At 36.9% G+C, this 22,094-nt stretch overlaps 1 protein-coding gene across 11 annotated transcripts in view; it reads right to left on the bottom strand.

Moving 5' to 3' along the window:
- Nucleotides 1-22,094, bottom strand: part of Ptprk (protein tyrosine phosphatase receptor type K) — a 566,086-nt gene that overhangs the window by 288,753 nt on the left and 255,239 nt on the right. The gene's annotated exons all lie outside the window — the stretch shown is intronic.

Raw genomic sequence — 22,094 nt, 5'->3', positions numbered from 1 at the left:
AACAATGCCATTCTCCCACAGGAAGATGACTCAATCACTGGCATTCACAACCAGATAAAACTCTCAGGTGGGTCCATTGATCTGCACATTACTGTTCAGAGAAGCATCTTTATTCTGAGCCCAAGCAAATGATTCACAAATGCCTCCAAAAAGCAACAAGGCAGTCTCATTATTAAATCTGTAGGTGTATAAACTGAAATTTCCTTACTTAGCTAACATGAATCAGATTTTCTAAAACAAACAAACAAAGAAAAGAAAAACCTCAAAAGACAGTTTGGATTTAAACTATAAATAAAAACAATATAAATGAACATGACTTTTAGTTGCCAGTAAAGTCCTACAAGTAAAATGAATAGAGGAAAACACCTAAAAATGCTGGAATCCAGGGACATTATGAGCCAAGTTATATTCCAGATGCCAGGTGTGACTGTAGTGAATGCTATCCGTACACACACCATGTACACAAGCATGTGCTCCCCCAGCACTGTGCATGAACGAACAATGCACAAGTTTCATGTTAACAGCATGCTTATTATAAAGGAACCACCCTTCTTTGGAGGTGAAGACATGAGTCTTCAACAAACTCACAGCCAATTACAGAGAAGCAAGAATTGGACTCCAGTGATGCAACTTATGGTACCACTCTGCATCTAAGGCTGGCTCCACATACAATCTCAGTCTGTATGCTTGCTTTGAACAATATGAAGCTGAGTGTTCAGGACCCTACAATACTGTTTTGAATCTGTTTGGCTATGTGTGTTTTGTTTGTTTGCTTAATTATAAACAGTAAGCACACTCTATGTGTTCCAACATAGGAAGAGTTGAGGAAGAGCTCAAAGGCCCAAACCAGGATTTTTTAAAATTCATTTTATTTATGATTATTATTATTACTATTATTACTTTGTTTTTGTTTTTCAATGTAGGGTTTTACTCTAGCCCTCACTGACCTAGAATTCACTGTGTAGACTCAGAGTAGCCTGAAACTCATAGTAATCCTAAACTCTGCTTCCTGAATACAGAGATAAAGGTGTGTGCCACCATGCCCAGTTTAAAACAAGATTTTCATTTAGTGTCTACATGGCTGTAAAGAGAATAGATTTTATTAACTGACAAGTGATAGCAATGCAATTCAATTATTAAAATGCTTACAATGAAGGACTGGCAGGTTACAAACACTGAGCCAAAGTTAAAGGTCTTACCATTCAAATCTATCTGAAGTTATACAGGGGATAAGTAGGGCCCCAGGGACAAGAAGGCTTGTACTCCTTTATGTGTTCTGAAATCACAATACACACTGCAATGAGAAAAACAGCAAAATACCAAGAGAAATGGACTCTTCCAAGTGATGGGACTTTAAGTAGTACACTGTCAATAACTAAGAGTGTCACACCACTGACTGAAAAATTATTTCAGAATGCCAATTGCTTGAACTCATAAGATGAGAGACTGAAGAAAAGACTTTCTAACATACTTTTCAGCATGAAGATTTCATGAACAAACAACTTGTACTTGAACAATTAAGGGTACTCCTTCAGATTAATTCAAAGTGGAATATCCTTGCCATAGGACATAGACTTGTCATTTTTTCAATACTCTGGGTAAGTAGTAATTCACATAGCCCTTTGAAATGGGGTGACATGTATTTATATGTAGAGCTCACCACCTTTGAGAAGCATTTTCTTTCCAAGAGTTGGTTATGAAACCTTTTAATTTTTAATTGTACATATAATAGTAAATATTTAATTAAAGTTAAAGTGATCTAATATTTGAATCCTATTAATGTAAGGTATTGTGCCTTAATAATAAATATCAATGACTGAAAATTTAAGATTCTGGTTGAAGCAGTGTAGTTTCATGATGTTTGTAAGAGTTTTAAACATGGATTTACTTATATCTGCCACATGGGTTACCAGAATATCCTACTTAAAACAGCAGGAATACTATCTTTGACCATATAAACAAAGGTGAAAAGAAAACAAAATTTTCAGTGACAGACGTATTTGATTATTTATATTATTATTCCACTGCATTAAAAAAAGGCTAATGATAGCTCAAAAGATATAGTAACTCTAAGAGAATTCTGTAAGTATAAAGGTGGGAGGTAAGGAAAGAGAAATGTGAAAAAGAAAACATCAATTAGAGCCAGGAATAAAGCACAAATATGTCTACAATACACACTTATACATTTCTTGTATGACAGGCATAAGTTGGCATTAGCTCACTATAAATGTAGCAAGCAGCTTCAAGTGTAAAAATTCAGCAGAATAATTCCACCAGGAAGCAAACTGGAGTTTCTTCTGCAGCTCTGGCTTTATTTGGCCACAGATTTTAAATGATGTGGAAACAGAAGAAGAAAGTCTTGCAGATCTCTCAAACCATCTCTGTCCAAAATATTTCATATCTCTTAGGCACCAGTGAATTTAAGATTCAAGTTTTTAAGGATGCAAGACCATAAAATGATTTAAAATTTTACTTCAACTAAGAACCATACCTTCTTTTGAAAAAAAAATTGCCTAATTTTGAATGAACCATATACATAAAGTTTGTATACTGTAAAATAAATTGAAGACTATATCCTATGCCTAAAATGCTATCTCTCCTTTGTAGAGTACATCACATGAGAATATATTTCATTATATATATATTTGAGAGAATGAGGAGAGAAAGAAGCAGAGAGAGAGAGAGAGAGAGAGAGAGAGAGAGAGAGAGAGAGAGAGAGAATGGGCATGCCAGGGCCTCCAGCCACTGCAAATGAACTCCAGACACATACCTTGAGCATCTGGCTTATGTGGGTCCTGGGGAATCAAACCTAGGTCCTTTGGCTTTGTAGGCAAGGGCCGTAACCGCTAAGCCATCTCCCCAGCCCGAGAAGATATTTCTTTATAAAAGAAAAAAAAAAAAGAGCATGGGCTGGAGAGATGGCTTAGAGGTTAAGCACTTGCCTGTGAAGCCTAAGGACCCCAGTTTGAGGCTCGATTCCCCAGGACCCACGTTAGCCAGATGCACAAGGGGGTGCACGCGTCTGGAGTTCGTATACAGTGGCTGGAAGCCCTGGTGTGCACCCCCCTCTGTCGCTCTCAAATAAATAAATAAAAATAAACAAAAAAAATTTTTTTAAAGGAGCATTTCTAAATCCTCTCTACTTAAGGACAGTACGTGTCCTACTAGATAAAGAATCTATCCAAGAATCTATGCCTTATATAGCCTAACACAGCAGTGTAAATCTAGATCCACTTCCTCATGTTAAAATGTCTGGCCTGGGCTGGAGAGATGGCTTAGCGGTTAAGCACTTGCCTGTGAAGCCTAAGGACCCCGGTTCCAGGCTCGGCTCCCCAAGTCCCACGTTACCCAGATGCACAAGGGGACGCACGCGTCTGGAGTTCGTTTGCAGAGGCTGGAAGCCCTGGCGCACCCATTCTCTCTCTCTCCCTCTATCTGTCTTTCTCTTTGTCTGTCACTCTCAAATAAATAAATAAAAAATGAACAAAAAATAAAAAAAAAATGTCTGGCCTTCTCTCAAGTTCATATAGAAAATAGTAGGATAAAATAGTAGGATAAAATCCATAATGAATGTTTAACCTAATCTTTAACAAATTAACTCTGAAATATAAACCAAAGTATTTTATTGGATGAATCTTTTAAATAAAAGAGTCCTAAGCCCCAGGTGTGGTGGTGCAGGCCTTTAACCTCAGCACTTGGGAGGCAGAGGTAGGAGGACAGCTATGAGTTCAAGGCCACCCTGGGACTACAAAATGCATTCCAGGTCAACTGGAGCTACAGTGACACCCTACCTTGAAAAAACAAAAAACAACAACAACAACAAAAAAAAAGAGTCCTAATACTTTTCAAAGAGAACAACAGAGCAGTGATAAACTTATACCACATTTTGATTATGTTGTGAAAGTATGGACTGTCTCACGCATGTGCGCGGGCACACACACACACACACACACACACACACACACACAGCACTGTCTTCTGTCATCTGCTAAGGGAACAGGCATCTAAGAAATCTGCCAAAACACTGAGAATCAAGCTAAGGGAAGAGGGGTCAGCACAGAACTGTATACCATCCTAATGAAATATATGACCTACTCTCACAACACCGTATTCTTGCTGACCCTGACTCTAGGTAGAGTAATAATAGAGAAAAGATTTTGAAAGGAGATCAATAACTGGGGTGGGAGAATATGCGGAACTGGCACAGCCTCGCTCGTAACTGACTCCTGACCAAAGTAGTAAAGGTTGAGTAAAGGACACACATTCATTTCTGTGTGGTTAGAATAACATTCCAGCATGATTTATGAATCAACCTCAGCCAATGGCTTAGGCTAAAATTCATTCCAGCCTCCTAGTTCAAACAAATACTATCCTAAAATATGGAGAAAACTTGCAGTAGTGCCTGGCCCTTCTTTGAAATGTAAATGTATTGGTTGAAGAAATGGCAAATAATCTACTGCACTATTTATTAATATTAAAAACAAAATGTGGGTATTGCATAAGCGCAAAGAACAAACAAGAGTCTGAGAATTTTCAAAAGAGAATAAACTGAGTTTAAAAAACTTACAAAGCACCTTTTCCAAAAATCAGTGAAATTATATTGATGGTTTCAATGAACAGTTTCTGACTATTTCCAAAGAAAAGCTACAGGAATCAGAATAGCAAGTAATGGAAGTACTATAGTTCTTTATCTGTCCATATTTCAATAAAGTAACTTACAATCCTTCACCCTCTACTTCCAGGCAAGATGTAGAAAGGAGATATGGATAATAGCATAGTGAGGTCACCTTATGATTCATTTGTCTCTATACTAGAAGAAAATTTATTAATGTGTTGTTATTAATCAGAAAGAAACCATCTTGCATTGTGCCCAAGGTTTGGTCTCTAGCCTTAGTCTATTTATTATTATTAGCAACCATTTGAAAAAGAACCTAACTAGCAAATGCTGATCAAACTCAGATAAGATGATAAAGAATGCGAGTATACTGGCTGAGAAAATCAGGATAAAAATTCTTGGGCCGAAATAATGAGATGTGCTTAACTAAATAAAATTTAGAACACAAAAGCTGGGTTTGAACATGTATCTCCTAGTTTCTCAGGTCAGTGTTCTTATTATGCTTCAAAACACTCATACAAGAAAGGACTGGAGAGTTCTAATCAGTAATAAAAGCAGTTCAGGAAGGGGTCTTGAACAAAGAGTCCAGAATTCGGGACTGGTTTGATCTGGTCTTCCATCTACAAAATGCTGTTTAGCTTTCCCCTCAGTCATTAGTCACCCCAATCACTGAGACGAGAAGTAGCTCACACTGTGAGCCCTTGCCAGTAGGATGAAACCAAGCTGGAAACCATGCCAGTCCCTAGGGGAACAAGGCACACAAATTTCTACTGAGGACAAATTTAAAGAAGGAAAAAGGAAAGAAAAGAAAAAAAGACACCCAGAAAAACTGTTGAGTGCTTAAACCTGTTCTTTTCCTTGAATGTGTTCAAGGATGATTCTAATTAACAATCAAGAATTAATAGACATCAGATGCTGGATTAAGAATCACAAAAAAAATTGTTTATTTGTAGTGTTTAAGGAAAATGGGAAAGCAACAGCTATTCCAGCGTTAGATGCCTTTAATTAGAAACACTAAGTAAATGGGTTCACACCCCAATGAATGCCTCTTCTTAGCATATTAGGAACTGCTTTCTCAAGTAAATCTGTTAGAGCCACAGCCAAGTTGATAGGGATCAATGCTCTTGGAAGCCAAGGAAAAATATATTATAGAGGTAAGCCACAGAATTTCTTTACCTCTCCCACACCCCTCTTGTTTGAAGCTATTGGAAGAAAGTATTGTGACCAAGTGTCTTTAAACATTCTTTCAGATAGGCACAAAAGAGAATGTGAAACTGCAGCCTCAGAGAGAGAGTACACATGTATTTATTTCAATTTTAACAAGAATATCTGTATAATTTCTGCTGTTCATCACCACACTACCAACATTAAGTACCATGACAGGAAGAGAGAGTCAGGGATCACAGACAATGGCTTTGCAGTTAGCCCTCAGATTCCATCACACCTTTCCCCAGCATCTCTGGAAAAAGAGTATTTGTAAATATTGGTTACCAGGAGCCTGGAAAAGCCCAAGAAGCAGTAAAGGTTGTTTTGAGGGGGTGGGGGGGAACAGAAACAGACAGTCACTGAGGCTTGGTATTTTCTCTTCGTAGCATATTTTTAATTAAGTTTTTTTTTTAATAACCTGAACTCCATCTTTTATATCTGAGAACTCAGAATGAGTTGAACTACTATTTCCCTATCAGATTTAACATCCCCAGTGCCACATTTAAACCTCCCAGCCAGTCTCAAGGTCAAAGTCTCCAGAAGCTTCTCCCCAAGGCCAGAGTCTTCTATGGAAAACTGGAAGGGGGCATGCATATCCATCCCTAGGGACCAGCACTGAGCACAGTTATGGAAGCAAAGTAGCTTTTTAAAGAAAGGGGTAAGGGATGAGGAGACTGCTCAGGGTTAAGTGTTTGCTGAGCAAGCCCACCAATAAGAGTGGATCCCCAGTACCCATGAACAAAGGCAGGCTCAAGTAGCTCAAGCTTCTGTAATCCCAATCTGCCAACAGCACTGTGAGATGGAGCCAGGACAATCACAAAGCTTGCAGGATGGCTAGTCTGATATACATAGTAGCAAGCTAGAGGGAAGATGAGGATCAATACTCAAGGCTGTCCTTTGACCTCCACATGTGTCTTGGCCTGCACTCATACATATAGGTAAACACACACAAAGGAGAAAAATGGAGACAAAATTTAAGTATGGAAATACTTGCTACATTCATGAATCTTAAGGCAGAAAATTATCACGATCTTTGTCCTTTCATATCTGTTAGGAAATTATATTAAAGAAGAAAATAATATCACCTAATAAAACAATGACTCATAAAGTAACTTGTAGTAGCATAAGCAGTTTAATAGAAACCAATTTAGCATTATAGCTCATTAGCCATCTTTGTTGAACTCCAAAGCCATTGTTGGGGAATTAAAGCCTACAGAAATAACATAAAACATGTTTGTAAAAACATCTAAAAGCTAAGCCTTCCCCAAAAGGGACTCAATAGGAGAATAATTAAGCTATAATAGTTTCAAGTGCATATTTTCCAGTCTTTGAAATCTATAATCACAAAAAATAATGTCAAAATTAGGCAGGAAAATTATATAAACTATATTATAGTAAAATGTTTAAAGTTTTTAAATAGGACATGGTTGCAATTGTTTAGAAACTGTATTTAGAAAAACCTGGAAATGTTAATGTATATAATTATAGTTTTGTTCATTGTCTAGAGCCTAGAATAATTACAAAATCAATATTGCTTACTGTTTGTGTATTTGGCTAATGCTTTTTAATATATGTCGTTAATGAAAGCAAATCTAACTTGGTGGGGTAGCGAAGGGGCCAGGGAGATGTGTGGGTGAAAGTGATGGCATAGTTTGAAGGTAAAAGAAACCTATACTTGTAACACAAGGTCACCTCATAGCACAAAGCAGCAGTTATTTCTCTACATCAATATACACAGGCAGTTTGGCATCTAATGGATCTCATACACATGATTCTCTGTTCTAAACCCTGGTGAGCAGGTCAGCGATCAGAGGTCAGACCATGGCCCACCAAGCTGCATGATGAGCTTGGAACAGGGGTGGCCCAGATGTGAACTTGGCCAAACAAAGCAAAAGACAGGAGGTGCTGATTGATCTATAGGGTCTAATGGTAAAACAAACAATTTTGTCTTTCAGTGGCAACGGTGCATATTCTAAGCACAGACAAGATAGTATTTTCTTCTTTTTCTCACAAAACATTATTTTTAAATAGATGTGAAAGAGGTCATGTTTAAAGAGTTGAAGACCCAAACATAAAGTCTCTGAGGCCAAGATGAAGGTGAAAATTCCTATTCCTGACTTTACTTTTAGCACCTCCACTCTGCCTGTTAAAACCTCCATGGGCTCTCCTATGCCTGCTCACCCCCAGTTAAAAATCATTCGTGGACATAATATCAAATCTGACTCCCCCAAGTCCTTTCCCTGAAGGAGCACCTCAGTGAAAGGCTTTACCTCATCATCCTGGACCCCTGGGCCTATGAATGAGAACTCTTGACCTCTGCCCATTCCAGACCCACTAGATACCACCCTCCAAGGAAATCCTTGAAGGGATCAAAGAGGTGCAGAGCAGTGGCCATCAAGTGATTGACAAATTCAATTTTCTAACAGCTCCCAAGCTCCTGTGGTACAGCCAGGGGTCCCACCTGGCAGCAGTTCACTGTCATTGTGTGCTTAGAATAACTAGGAATCCAAAAACTGTACACTGGCAAGAAGTCAAAGGAAGTAAGAGAACATTTCTTTTCTAAGTGGAGAAAAACTAACAAAAACAAAATCTGCAAAAGGGTAATGACAATAAAGAACTGCCTCTCTGGCTGTCTCTATTCTGTCTCTGGTTCACTTGCTTCTTTCCCATTGAGTGAACTGGTCACAGGGAGGAAACACTGAGGAACGTTAGGGATGCACAATGCATCCAGCAAACAGAGTGCAGCTTCTGTTTGCTTTGTCAGAGGGGTTATGTGAAGCAGGCTTCTTACATCTTTTTATCACTCATGGCCTCTTTTGCCTGAGAATTCCTTATGTAAAAATAGATATACAGATGTATAAAGGAGATATGCAAACCAAACATCTAATGATACTAAATCATAAAGAAATTTGTTTTAAAGATAATTCTTCAGTATACATGTAATTTAAGTATTTAATAAAGATGAAAGCCAGGGCTGGGAAGATGGATATGTTTGTATAGTGTTTGCCCTGCAAGCATAAGAAACTGAGTTCAATCCCCCAACACATGTGTTTAAAAAAAAAAAAAAGATGAAAGTGTATGTACATCCAGTGAGATGGATATGCTGTTTATTGTGTGCAAACAATGAAATCTTGGTGCATGGTTGATGCAGCAAGATGCAGGCCAATTTCAGTGTGTTTCGGCAGCTGATCAATATTTTGGTTTTACAACTGTCAATGCTGAGTACTCCTTCACACAAATAAATACATAGTACAAAATCCAACCAATTTAGGGCCAATTCAAAAATTGTTACACGTTCTGTCCTAATCCCAAGCCAACATTCAGTGAACATTTTTTTTCTTTTGAAATTGAAACAAGAATTTTTTTTTATTTTTAATTTTATTTTATTAGAGGGAAAGAAAGAAGGAGAGAGAGAGAGTGGCCTTTAGCTACTGCAAATGACCTCCAGATGCATGTACCACCTTGCACAACTGGCTAATATGGGTACTGGAGAATGGAATCTGAGTCTCTAGGCATCTCAGGCAAAAGCCTTAACTGCTAAGCCAACTTTCCAGACCAAAAGCAGGAATTTTTAAAATCCAATATTCTAATACAATATACTAATTTGTAGATGGTAGAAAAATATTAAAATTCCTCATTATCTGTAATTGAACCATAATGGTTCTTTTCCAGTTATTTGTGTGTTTGTTTATTTGTTTGTTTCAAATCTGGGTTTGACATTTGCTAAAATTCCAGCTTAGTAGCTCGTGTGTCCTATCACTCCCCATAAGGCAAGAGAAAGAAAACAAGCGATCCAACAGGGAGTTAACATAGGGAACTCAAATAATTCTTTAAGCACCAGAAGCTGATAAAACTTGCTTTACAATTGCAATTTTTATACTACAGGCATGTTCAAAATTTTGTCAAGGGATTCAGCTTACATCAATCTCTACAAATTTATGGACTTGGTACATAAACAATTCAACGTAATAATAATCCCCTATAATAATAGACAGCCTAGTCTAGTGCATTATGTGCTGAATACCCTATCTGGCTCTGTGTACCTCATAGGCATTCTGTAAAGATTAATTAGTAGATACCTCTAGGAAGTACAGTGAGTGCATTTACAGAAATAGCTTACAAATATCATGTATTTATTATACTGCAAATTGAGAGATAAAGAATAAAAGGCAATACATAGCAATGAGAGTTCTAAAAAACAATGGTAGTCAGGATAAAAACAGATGAAACAGCTACTGAAGGAGATTACAGGACTGGCAAAGTGTGGGAAAGCAGAATAGATTAGCCCTCTATCTAGAAAAGTCAGTGCTTTCCTGCAGACAGTCCCAGCAAAACCTCCCTGCCACAAACGGCTCAAGTGAGACTTTCTCTCAGCAACCAGCCTCCTAGGAAGAGTTCTGCCAGGACCCAAGTTGCCTTTGACTATTCTCCCCCCTCAGCTAATCCTACCCCTACCCTAGCCATGATGTCCACAGAGTGTTCATGTCCTTCACACACCCTTGCCTCCAGGGGTGCCCATCAATTTAGAAAATGGCAAGGTGACATGGAAACAAGGAGGATACTCTCTGACACGGAGCCCAAGCCAATGAACAGTCAGAAATTCCAACCCAGGAGGACAGCATGTCACCCAGTTGGGACTTCTGAGGAGATTCACGATGATGAAGGCAAGAGAGACTATCTTTCCTTCTCCCACCTCAAAACACATACTTCTTGGAGAGGGGATATAAAATGTGTGTACTTTTCACATGTAACTAATTACTTAACTACTACAAATTTCTAAGCATTACTAGGGGAAATAATTTTCAACATTCCAATCCACAAAAACTATTCCTAAAGTATCATTTTCAGATGTAGGAAAATAGACTAAAATATAAAGTAAGGAAACATATAGGCAGACACTAAAATTAAAATCAGCTCATAACAGATAAATTTTAAAATATTTCTACTTATTTAACTTCTATTTAATTTGGACTTTAGTAATTTACTGAAAATATCCATCTCTCAACTCCCTTTGCTTTTAGGGTGGATATTTGTACCTATGATATCTTTCCCATTGCCACCTTGTCACCACAGTGTATTTTAACAATCCAAACATTGCCTCCTCTTCCTCCATATGCCATGCTACTCAGCAACCAGCCCTGCCAATTCTTCATGTTTGAAGCGAATGTCTCAGATGAATGACAGGTCTCTCTTCATAATGTCATCTGAGCACAGGCACAGAATCATTTGTGTTTTCTAATGAAACAGAACCTCTGCCTTCTACAGCTCAACCCTACATGGGACCTTGCTTCAAATATTCCCTCACTCAAATGAGTTAAATGAAAGGATGAACATTTCAACCAAATTTTCTTTCACTCTTGATTTTTTGTTTTTTGGTTTTGTTTGTTTTGGTGGCTTTTTTTTTTTTTTCTTTTTTTTGAAGCAGGTTTCCACCCTAGCCCAGGCTGACCTGGAATTCACTATGTAGTTTCAGGGTGGCCTTGAATTCACTGTGACTGCCTCCCAAGTACTGGAATTAAAAGCATACACAACCATGCCCAGCCTTTCAACCACATTTTCAAAGGCTATTCCAGATTTCACTAGAATTTAGAAGGACAAGCACGCTGGTCTACTTTTTTTAAATTGTCATGTTATTTATACAAAAGATACATTTATAAAAACATTTTATAAAGTACATAAGGGCTTTCTAATTATTACTCATAATAGATACATCAGAGGTCAGAATCATCATCATCCATTTTTATGATTATACAACTTAGACTGCAATGATGTTCCCCACAATTACTTCACTGGTCTGCAGGCCATTATTACTATAAGCTTGACAGGGAAGTATATGTAATTAATTATACTTGTTTTTTTAAATTCTATTTGTTTCTGGTAATAAACAATTGCTATGGTGAAATGCTGCTCTCTAGGCACTGCTTGACCTTGCTTTCCTGAGTTCTCAGCAGGTGTCATTATCTGCAAGACACAATGTTGGCTCCTACAACATTCCATTGTGGGAGGGGCTCCATGAGACCCTGCCCCTCCTAGAGGACACACAGGCTGTTAACAGGTTGCTAGGGGGGAGGGGTTATGACACTGATCTTTCCTGAAGATCTACAGGTGGTCTAACAGTTGCTAAGGAGTGAAGAGGGTGGGCTCATGAGGCCCCACAACTGGTGAGGATGTTAGTGTCTAATGGTTGCCCGGAGATAAGTTTTCCTCAGCAGTGTAGCCTCATAAGGTACCTATGTGGTAACAACTAAGCTCATGGGTTTACCAAGCAACACTTGGGTGAAATTCTTTCTTTGTTCCTGTCACTGGTGCCTTATCTGAAGTAAGTAGATGTTTGTTCACACAAGTGACTAAAAAAAGAATATAAAAACATTTCTTAATTATCTCATGCTATTAGATTAGACACCAATGTGGTCCTTACTCGTCCTGAGACTACACACCAGTATTTTCTATATATACACAACACACTCCTTTCCTTACCAAAATTGCACAAGTACACCTGAAAACTAACTTTTCTATTCAGGTGCCAATGTAGCCAAATGCAACATTGCTGAGGGCCATACTAGTCATCAGAACAGCATAAGGCAGTTATGAAAATTACAGTCATTCATTACTATTAAGGCACTACTCATGAACTAAGAAAATCCTCAGAGTTCTTCTTGGTCTCATGATAACATCTTTTTCCTTGCTTTCAAAACTGTTATTCTACCTGTGCTCTGGAAGATCCCTGCCAAAGCTATGCCCCCACAAACCCCAATGTGCCAATGTCAATCTGAACCCCAAGCACAATTAAAGTAGGCTGCTATCCAACCTGTAATCTCCAGCTCCCTTACTAGCAAGCCCTGGTATTTGACTTTCCTCTTGTGATTTAAGTGGTGTTTTCCCATCTTCAGTACTGGTATGTAACCACAATTCTATAAGGTACCATGGTAGAGTTTTCTTTATAGCTCCTCTGTCTCAAGTTCATTAAAATTTTTGGGCCCGTGAATTTATATACCGTTAAATACCATTAAATTTAGCAAACAAGGATTAATATTTCCAAACATTTTTTTCTGTGCTCTTATTTTACAAAACCTGTGTTACTTATGTTAAAACTATCAGGCATCCATAGCTCACTGTGATTCTATTAATCTTTCCCCAATTTTATAAATAAATATTTTCCTGGATGGGCATGGTGGCGCATGCCTTTAATCTCAGGAGACAGAGGCAGGCAGATCGCCATGAGTTTGAGGCCACCATGAGACTACATAGTGAATTCCAGGTCAGCCTGGGCTGGAGAGAGATCCTACCTCGAGCCCCCTCAAAACAAAAATGTCCTAGTGTATATTCACTGTACATGGCACTGTTACAAGAGGATTTTTCAGGCAAGTATATGCTGTACACTGATTAGATCTCTCCCTAACTCCTACCAACCCTGTGCTTATCCGTCGCCCCTCCCATTTGCCCCTATGTTTCCCTGCAGTTTCACATCCACTTTCATGTCATATAGTCATTATGTTGAATTTAGTTTCCAATAATTTCCATTGGTGTGACTTTTTAATATTCCCAAACTAGCCAGATGTTCCCATCTGTACACTCTATCTTCCACTGCTGTTAATATCATGCTATATTTTTCTGTGTCTCTGGAACACATACTCTAGCTGCTGAACACCTTTATCTGCTGATGCTATCATCCCTGTGTATCCCTGGTATGTCCCACCGACGTGTGCTTCCCCCTAACTACAGTTCATATAATCCTACTCCTTTACATGAGAGGTATTTTGTTATTGACTTTTCAGAATTGCTGATTTTATGTTGCTTGGTGTTAGATTTTGATGTGTTCTTTTAAAGGACAGTGAATTTTGTTGGGGGCTGTGGGCTTCCTTTTTGCGGGTTGGTTTGACTTTGCTTGTGAGAATAAGGTGCCACTGCTTCAGGAAAGGTCTCTAGTGTGGCTATTGGGAAGGCAAAGCCAACACAGTTCTGTGTGAATCTCCAGACTGAGCCATCACTTCCCAGTGATTCTTGAGCCTATGTCTTGAGGTCTGTAGCTAGTACACATGCAGATTTGCAAGAATCTTCCTGCAATTCTCTGAAATTCCTACTTTGTGTGTACCTTCTTTCTCTCCACCCACCTGATCCCCAAACTACCACCATGTGAGCCTCGCTGACTCTGATGTCCACTCCTTCCCTCCAGTTCAAGTGTGAGACTCTGTTTTGGTTTCTTTTCCTGCACCAGATTTGAGGACTATTTCCAGGCTGTGACCTGAGATCACATTATGGATCAGCTCATTTGTTTCTCTTCTAGCAGAACTTACTTTAATGTGCTGTCTAGTGTTCAAACTTGAAAATGTTGTCTTGCTCCATAAGACAACAGTAAGCCTTGCATGAGCAAGAGCATAATACAGAATTCACTTCCTGCTTTTTACCCTCAGAGGGAAATTCAGGCTTTACCTGAACTCTGCGCTAGGTCTCTTCAGCTCCATTCTTCCTGTGACCTTCGTTCATGTGCCCCAGTTCTTCATCCTCACAAGCTTCAGTAAAGACAGTCATCTCAATTCCACCAAGAACTAGCAAACTAATCAGATACCACTGCCTCTAACTTCTCTCCACTAAGCTAAAAATTTCTGTGGATCAGCACTACTGTAAAGTCCTTCCTATCATTCTTATAAGATGAGCTGACCTTTTTTTCCATTGCCAACTCTATAACTTTGTTTACCTGCCTGGATCTCATTTCATCCATCATCAATTTCTCCTGTACCTCTGACATTTCTATTTATCTGCCCTTTTTTTGCTTTTATTCTTTTATACATATGCCCATGTAGCTTTTATATTTAAAATTTTATATCCTTAATTTAATCATAATTACATCATGACTACTGTCCAAACCTTATCTGCTCATTCAAATTTCTACTCTCTTCCTGTTTTATGTATTTTATCAGTGGGCTTATAAACCAATTGAGATATTGCTTCTTCATAATAATGCTGTTGGAGCTCACTCAATGAAACAAGCAATTTAACTATTAAATACCTACTTATTAATTCTATAGGTAATTTTTCAGTTTCTCTGTCTGTGATAGTTTGTTTAACTTTGGGATAGCTGTTTCTTGGTTATCTTGGTTTAAACTTTATTTCATTTCACATGCATTATCTATTTTTGAGATTGTTCTTTTCTTTCATACATATTAATGTTACTCAAGATCCATTTCTTCACACACATACACACACACACACACATGCACACACACACACACACACACACACACGTGCACAAGCTAACATTTTAGCACGTTAACATATATGCTTTTGAAGTGGAAATTAATGCTTTGGACATAATGAAAGTCAGTCAAAGACATTTCCCAATTCCTTATAAAAAATCTCCAAAAGTTCACTCAGTTTTATAAAAAAAAAAAGTCAAATAAAAACATTTAAGTATTAATGAATTTCTGATTTTCTAGGAAGTAATTTACAAAAGTGTGGGATGAGTAAAACAAGGGTTAAAATAACATGAAAGAAAGGTTCTGTCATGTTTCTGATTCGACTTTTAACCTTGAAGTTTCAAAAACCTATCAAGATTATAAAACCAAGTCATTTATTTTAAACACATTGTATTAAATTTTAAGATAAACCATTATTCTTCATAATAACCTTGAGTATCCTCTTCATATTTTATAGTCAGTTAATAGAAATTATGTACTGAGTATAGTTAATGAATCTACCTTTGAAATCTGAGAATACCTTAAAATTTGGCATATAACAATTTAGCACTTGTAAATTAAAACAAACAAAAAGTGAAATTCCCTGTCTGTAATAATGTCCTAGGGTCCTTGCCTTTCTTCTTAACAGTGTGGTGACCACTTTCCATTTCCAACTTGAATCGCCAATCCCATGATCCTTTCCACCTCCTACCACCTTTATAGTCAGTATGGCTATATCCTGAACCAATGCTTCTCCAAGTCTCTGAATCACCTGCAGAGCCATCAAAACTACATACTATAAAAGTAACATTTCAAGGTTCTGCTACAGATTTAGTGATGCAGATTTGAGTAGCAGTGTATTTGTACCATGGATTCAAGGACACCCTGAGATTACATAGTGAATTCCAAGTCAGCCTGGGCCACAGTGAGACCTTACCTCAAAAAAAAACAAATAAATAAATAAAATAAAATAAAGAAAAAAGAAATTCTTGACCATACTCATTTAGGAAGCTGTGTCTATTGCAGGGTATGGGAATATCCAGTTGTATTATCTACTCAGATAATGTAATCAACATCAAAATTACACCAAATACAATTCGTTTTAGGTGATTCCTTCCTAAAAAATAAGTCATAAATAAAATTTATAAAAATCTAAATCTAGTCTGAAGACAAAGTACTAGACCAGAATCTGATTTATTTAAATGGCACAATGATCATATTTCTTGAACAATATATTTGACTTTTTTATTACTGCCCAATCAATTCAATGACCCTAACTTCTTCTTAAAATCATTTTTAAAGAGCAATTAATCCTATAGGAATATACTTATTAATAGCATACTTGAAGGCTTTAATAAGACATCTATGAGATATTTTTCTTTCTTTTAAGTCTCACCTTCCTACGGCATAGACAAACACAGAATATTTGACCTACGTAACATATGCATACTTCACAAAGACGAAATAAGTTTCAGAAACTTACTCTAGGTCTCTTTATCAAAGCAATCTTTCAATGGCATAAATTGTTAGGTATTCTATAGTGCTATAATTCAAGGATAATTTCAAAGATGCATCCAACAATGTTATTAAGTTAACTTTCTATTTTCCATGCATTATATAACAATGAACAGTTATTATACTGCATAAATGTCATGTTGCAAAATAATAGTACTATATTTAGTAACTTCAAGACAGTATTATTAAAAGACATTTGATTTGTGAAGCAGTAACATAATCGGAGAACAGTTCCATTTATAGTTTTCACAACTGAAAACCAGCTTTCTAAACTGACTAGAAAAAAGATGGCCAAAATTTCCATGTGAGTCTTAGCCACATTCTCTTCCTGGTCTACCAAGCCATGGCTTTGCCTCTAATACTGCTTTGGAGGGTACATATCCATATTCTACAGTAAAGAAAATTTACATTTGTTACTCAGGTCAACATTATAATCCATACATTTTTGTGGAAATTATTTTTAACATTCTAACCATTAGTCATCTAATTCATGTTGATAAATAACCAAGTACTTAAAAAGAAGAATTTGAAGGATAAAAAGACTATAAAGTAAAGGTTATGGTTAATTTATATTTATGTCTCCACATCTTAAAGAATTATCTCCATAAATTCCCATATACTTTGCAGAAGAAATAAAAGGGTTCTGGTGGACAAAGAATAGTCATTAGACACTGGAATAAAAGTTTGGGGTTAAATACCCAACAAATTTTTACTAGATTTGTAATAACTGATGAGACAATTTGATAAAAATTTTAGTTCCCTTACTTATAAATTGGGAATAACAAAATTTCAATTGTTACGAAAATCAAAGTGGGCCATCTAGTAAAGATGTGAGGACAGAGGAAGTAGAAGTCAGTCGCTCTCAGTCTGTCTCAGTCTGCCTTGTGCTGCTGTAACAAAACAACTGATACTGACTTCTTTATATTGCGTGTTACTTAGGACAGAATGACTGCATCCTTAAAACAACACTGATTTTTTACGTTATCAAATAAGAAGGGCAACCTAGTGTCTTCTACAAGGGACTTAAGGAGGGAAAGAGGAAAGAAGAGAGAGAAAAAACTCATAACTCAATCCCTTCTTAAAATCTTCAGTTCTTAATATCATATTAGCAACACTTAAATGTTGCACTGAAAACACTCAAAGCACAGCAATAACAATCATGCAGTTACAGACCTAATAGGAAAGCACCTAAAAACTTTTAGGCAATGCAAAAATCAGGCATTATCCAAAGCATTTTTTTTTTCCAGGAATTATCTGAGCTAGAGGTTGTTGTACCCATTATAATTAAGTAATAGAAGTAACAATAATAACATGCTTAAGGAAGGGGTTAGCCATGCTGAACAAAGCAGAATACATTCCCACACTCTTTCTGCATTTGCCTAGTACATGTATAAAAATGCAAAAGGCAGACATACAAATCTAAGTCAAATAACCTCCCTTAGATAGAACATACCTGAAGACAGCCTGCTTGATGTCTCAGTGACATGGAAACATTTTATGTATAAAATTGTGTGTGTGTGTGTGTGTGTGTGTGTGTGTGTGTGTGTGTATAGATAGATAGGGAGGGAGGGAGGGAGGGAGGGAGGGAGGGAGGGAGGGAGGGAGGGAGGGAGGGAGGGAGGGAGAGTTAGTTTCAAACTATAATATTATGTATTTTCCATTAGGAAATCATTTTTGTATTTCATATATTAGTATAGCTAAGAACATTAGTTAATTATATTTTGCAATTTTATCTAAAATGAATTATAGAAGCAGATATTCTTGAGAGAAAATAGGATAAGTACTATGGCTGTATTTATGTCTATAAGGGCAAGTTAGTGTGCTATTCCTAACCCTGGTGCCAATGAGCAAGTGCCGTTTGCTGTTTAAATGGCACCCTTACCTCAAGACACAGTTTTCTTCTCTCTACTTCTCACATGATTGACAAAGAATTCACTATCACTTCTCAACCCAGTGAACCTCAAAGCACAAAGGCCATGTAAAAACTACCTCTTATCACTTGAATTAACAAGCTATGGGATTCTCCTGTGGTTCTGACTCTACCTTCTTGTTTCTACCTATAATTAGTGAATAATGTCGTGTTTAACAACATTTTACATATTTTTAAAATTTTATTTGTAATACAGGGTTTCAAGTATCCCATGCTGATCTCAAGAATTTCTAATTCTTCTACCTCTGTCTCTCATGTACATGGATTACAGCCACCACATCTGGTTTATGCAGTGCTGAGAATCAAACCCGGGGCTTCATGTATGTTACGGAAACACTCTAAAAATTAATCTACATCACTAGTACCTACATATTTAATTTTATGAAATTGATTTTGCACATTAAATTTTGGGTAAAGTATATTGTATATCATTCATTTAGAAAGAATACATGTGAAATTAACATGAAATGTGTATGCTTTAACCAACACATTTTTAATAATTAATTATTAACTATATAGCTAGTAGTTATGAGCCAAATATTTGCTTATCTCTATGATGGATTAAGATATACAAAGTTTATAAAGTATGTTAATAATTATCTATTAAAACATTTTTTATTTGTAAAAACATGTAGTTATTTTTAATTTGGGGGTATTTTATTTTTCTAATATTTTATTTATTTATTTGAGAGGGGCAAACAGACAGAAAACGGGTATACAAGAGACTCTAGCCACTGCAAACAAACTCCAGGCACATGTGCCACCTTGTGAATCTGGTTTACCACATGGGTACTGGGAAATCAATCCTGGGTCCTTAGGCTTTGTAGTCAAATGCCTTAACCGCTAAGCCATCTCTCCAGCCCCTGTCTTTTGTTTATTTGGGGAAGAGTCTCCCTCTAACACAGGCTGACCTGAAATTCACTATGTAGTCTCTGGATGGCGTCAAACTCACAGTGATCTCCTATCTCGGCCTCCCAAGTGCTGGGATTAAAGGATGTGTACCACCATGGCCATGTATTACATTAAAAATAAAATGGTTGCAGAATTATATTCTACAAGTCCACATAAATGAGTTAAGACTAATAAATTCTGAACTATATGTGCATATATGAAATGTTTGTTACTGTGAGTCATTTTTAATACTTCTCTAAGACCTTTTTGGCATGTATGCATGTTCATACACATGTGGGCAAACGTGTATCAGGAATGGAGGTGGAAGGCAGAAGATGAATACTGAATGTCTTATTTTTTTTGGGACAAGGTCCTTCACAAATCTAGAGAACCCCAATTCTACTAAATATGTAGTCAGGGAGCCCCAAAGTTCTCCACCTCCCCAGCCCTAAGATTACGGTCAAAACACCATGAGTCGCATTTTCTAAGGTGCTGGGGATCCCCACTCAGCTCCTCGTGTATGCACAGCATGAACTTGACCCCTTTCCCCAATCTCTATGTTTGAAACCATCCTGGAAAGAAATTAAAGCACCAGGTTTCATTTACTGTTTAAACGGAAGTTACTTTGCTTCTAATAAGAGATAGTCCAGAAGGTTGAAATGTAAAAAACATCATTGACATGAGTAAATCATCATGTACACAGGACAATTAGGAGTACTTTCAAAGGCACCTGAGTCCAGGTAGACTTGCTAGTGATGAAAACTTACTGGGTCTCTAGTTAGGCAAACTTGGATTAGCTTTTCCTTAGTGTTTCTTCTCCTATCTTTTAATAATCAATTTTAGAATAAGCAGGTGAAAAATTGTTTTGGAATGAATTATTAATATTCCCAGGATATCCATGTCTCAAAAATTTATTCTGATTATATACTATACAAGCCTGCAGTCTTAACCCCATCAGTTTAGATGAATTCAGGCTCTCTAGGGGTGATGTCTAGGATGTTCTTGATTCTCACCATCATTCAGTCAGGAGACCTATATTCAATTCCTTTTCTTAGCATATCCAGCTGGATAAACTTTGGCAAGTTAATTTCTAAACTGACATATTAAGGGAGTAATTTCAAATACATGTTAATTTGCCCACATTATTTTTTGAATATAAAAACAAGGCATATATTATATCAATACAAATTAAGTTGCAATCACACAATTCTATACATAGCCAGGAGTCTACACTATAACAACTAGAAGAAGAAAAAGAAAGTGTGGCTAGGGGCTTCAACTCAGTGGTAGAGCAATTGTCTGGCAAGCAAAAGGCTCTGAGCTCAACTCCCAGCACCACAAAGGAGAAAGGAGGAGAAGAAAAAGGTTGTGGGGGGAAGGAGGATCCATGTCCAGTATGTTCTGAAGGACAAGAAGGCTTTGAAGGTCATCAAACTCAAGCTGCTGTCAAGTCTATCCTCTGCTCAAAGGCTCCCAATAACTCTCCATGACTTCCTCTTAAAGCCAAGTATTTCTGGGCAGAAGTTTATATGTAACCTGAATGACATACTTACCAACTAGCTATCCTTCTCTTCCTATGAATAGTGCCCCCAAGCCACAGTGGCTACATCCTACTTAAACTCAAGCTGGGCCTCCAACAAGTCCTTTAGCTAGGCTCTTCCCCTACCTGACATATTTTTCTAATAGATACCCATATGCCTCAGATCCTTCATCCTCTCTCTCAAGAATTCTCTCTGTGAAAACTATGCAGACCACTGAGTTTGAAATTACAACCTGTCAGTCTCTCTCAACTTTCAAAGAAAACACTTCACCCCAACTATCTCACTGTATTGTCCTTCCCAGGGCTACTATGACAGTCTAATTTTACTTAGAATACTGTTTATGGCTTGCCTCCTACAAGCCCCATCCCCCACCCCTCATGCACTAAAACAGATTCTTGGGATTATTTTTATTTGTTTGTTTTATTTTTATCCCTGTACATCTTCAGTGCTCAGAACTGTACCTGGTATGAAGAAGATTCATGGGAAACATTTGTTCAATAAATGGATATTTGTCTTAACAGAAAATAAGCAACACTTACAAAATAAAGCCACACAAATATCACAGCCAATAGTAAATAAAAAACTTCAGCTGCACTGAATGCAACATTACCTTTCCCAAAATAATGTTTTACTCACATCTACTTTAGATTTTTATAAAGGAAACTTTCTTTTCAGTTTGCTCTAATACCTTGATGTCTGGTACAAGTTACATAATTCAGAATAATACTTTATCACTTTCTTTATGTTTTAAGTATGATCTTTAACAGTAAAGAATTAGAGTACATGTAAATTTCATAATTGTTACCTCTTTTAAATATAAGGTAGTATGTAAGTTCAGAAAATGTAATATACAAACATTATGACTGCCAGCACATAGTACCCTTATTTTGAACTGTATTAATTCATGTAAATTATTTATATAGTCTTTTTATTTTTAGTGGGAAACCTATAAGTCTGAAAATGTGAACAATATTCATAAATATTAAATGAATACATTAACATAAATTGTCTGTATCTACATGGACACTATTCTAATGTTCATCCATTCTACTCATAACCTTTGATGACTAACACTCCTTTATTTGGTGCTTGGAGATTATTTCTCTTCCTCTCAGGTAAGGATATTTATCAAAATAATCTATGTTCTATCTAAGCAAAAATAACATTATTTATACCTATTGTTTTGATACTAAATGTAGATTACTTCAAAGTTTCTACTACTA

Source organism: Jaculus jaculus, chromosome 9, assembly GCF_020740685.1.
Source record: "Jaculus jaculus isolate mJacJac1 chromosome 9, mJacJac1.mat.Y.cur, whole genome shotgun sequence".
Classification (NCBI taxonomy): Eukaryota; Metazoa; Chordata; class Mammalia; order Rodentia; family Dipodidae; genus Jaculus; species Jaculus jaculus.
Note: the sequence above shows the minus strand (reverse complement) of the source record. Positions and strands in the feature narration are given on the sequence as shown.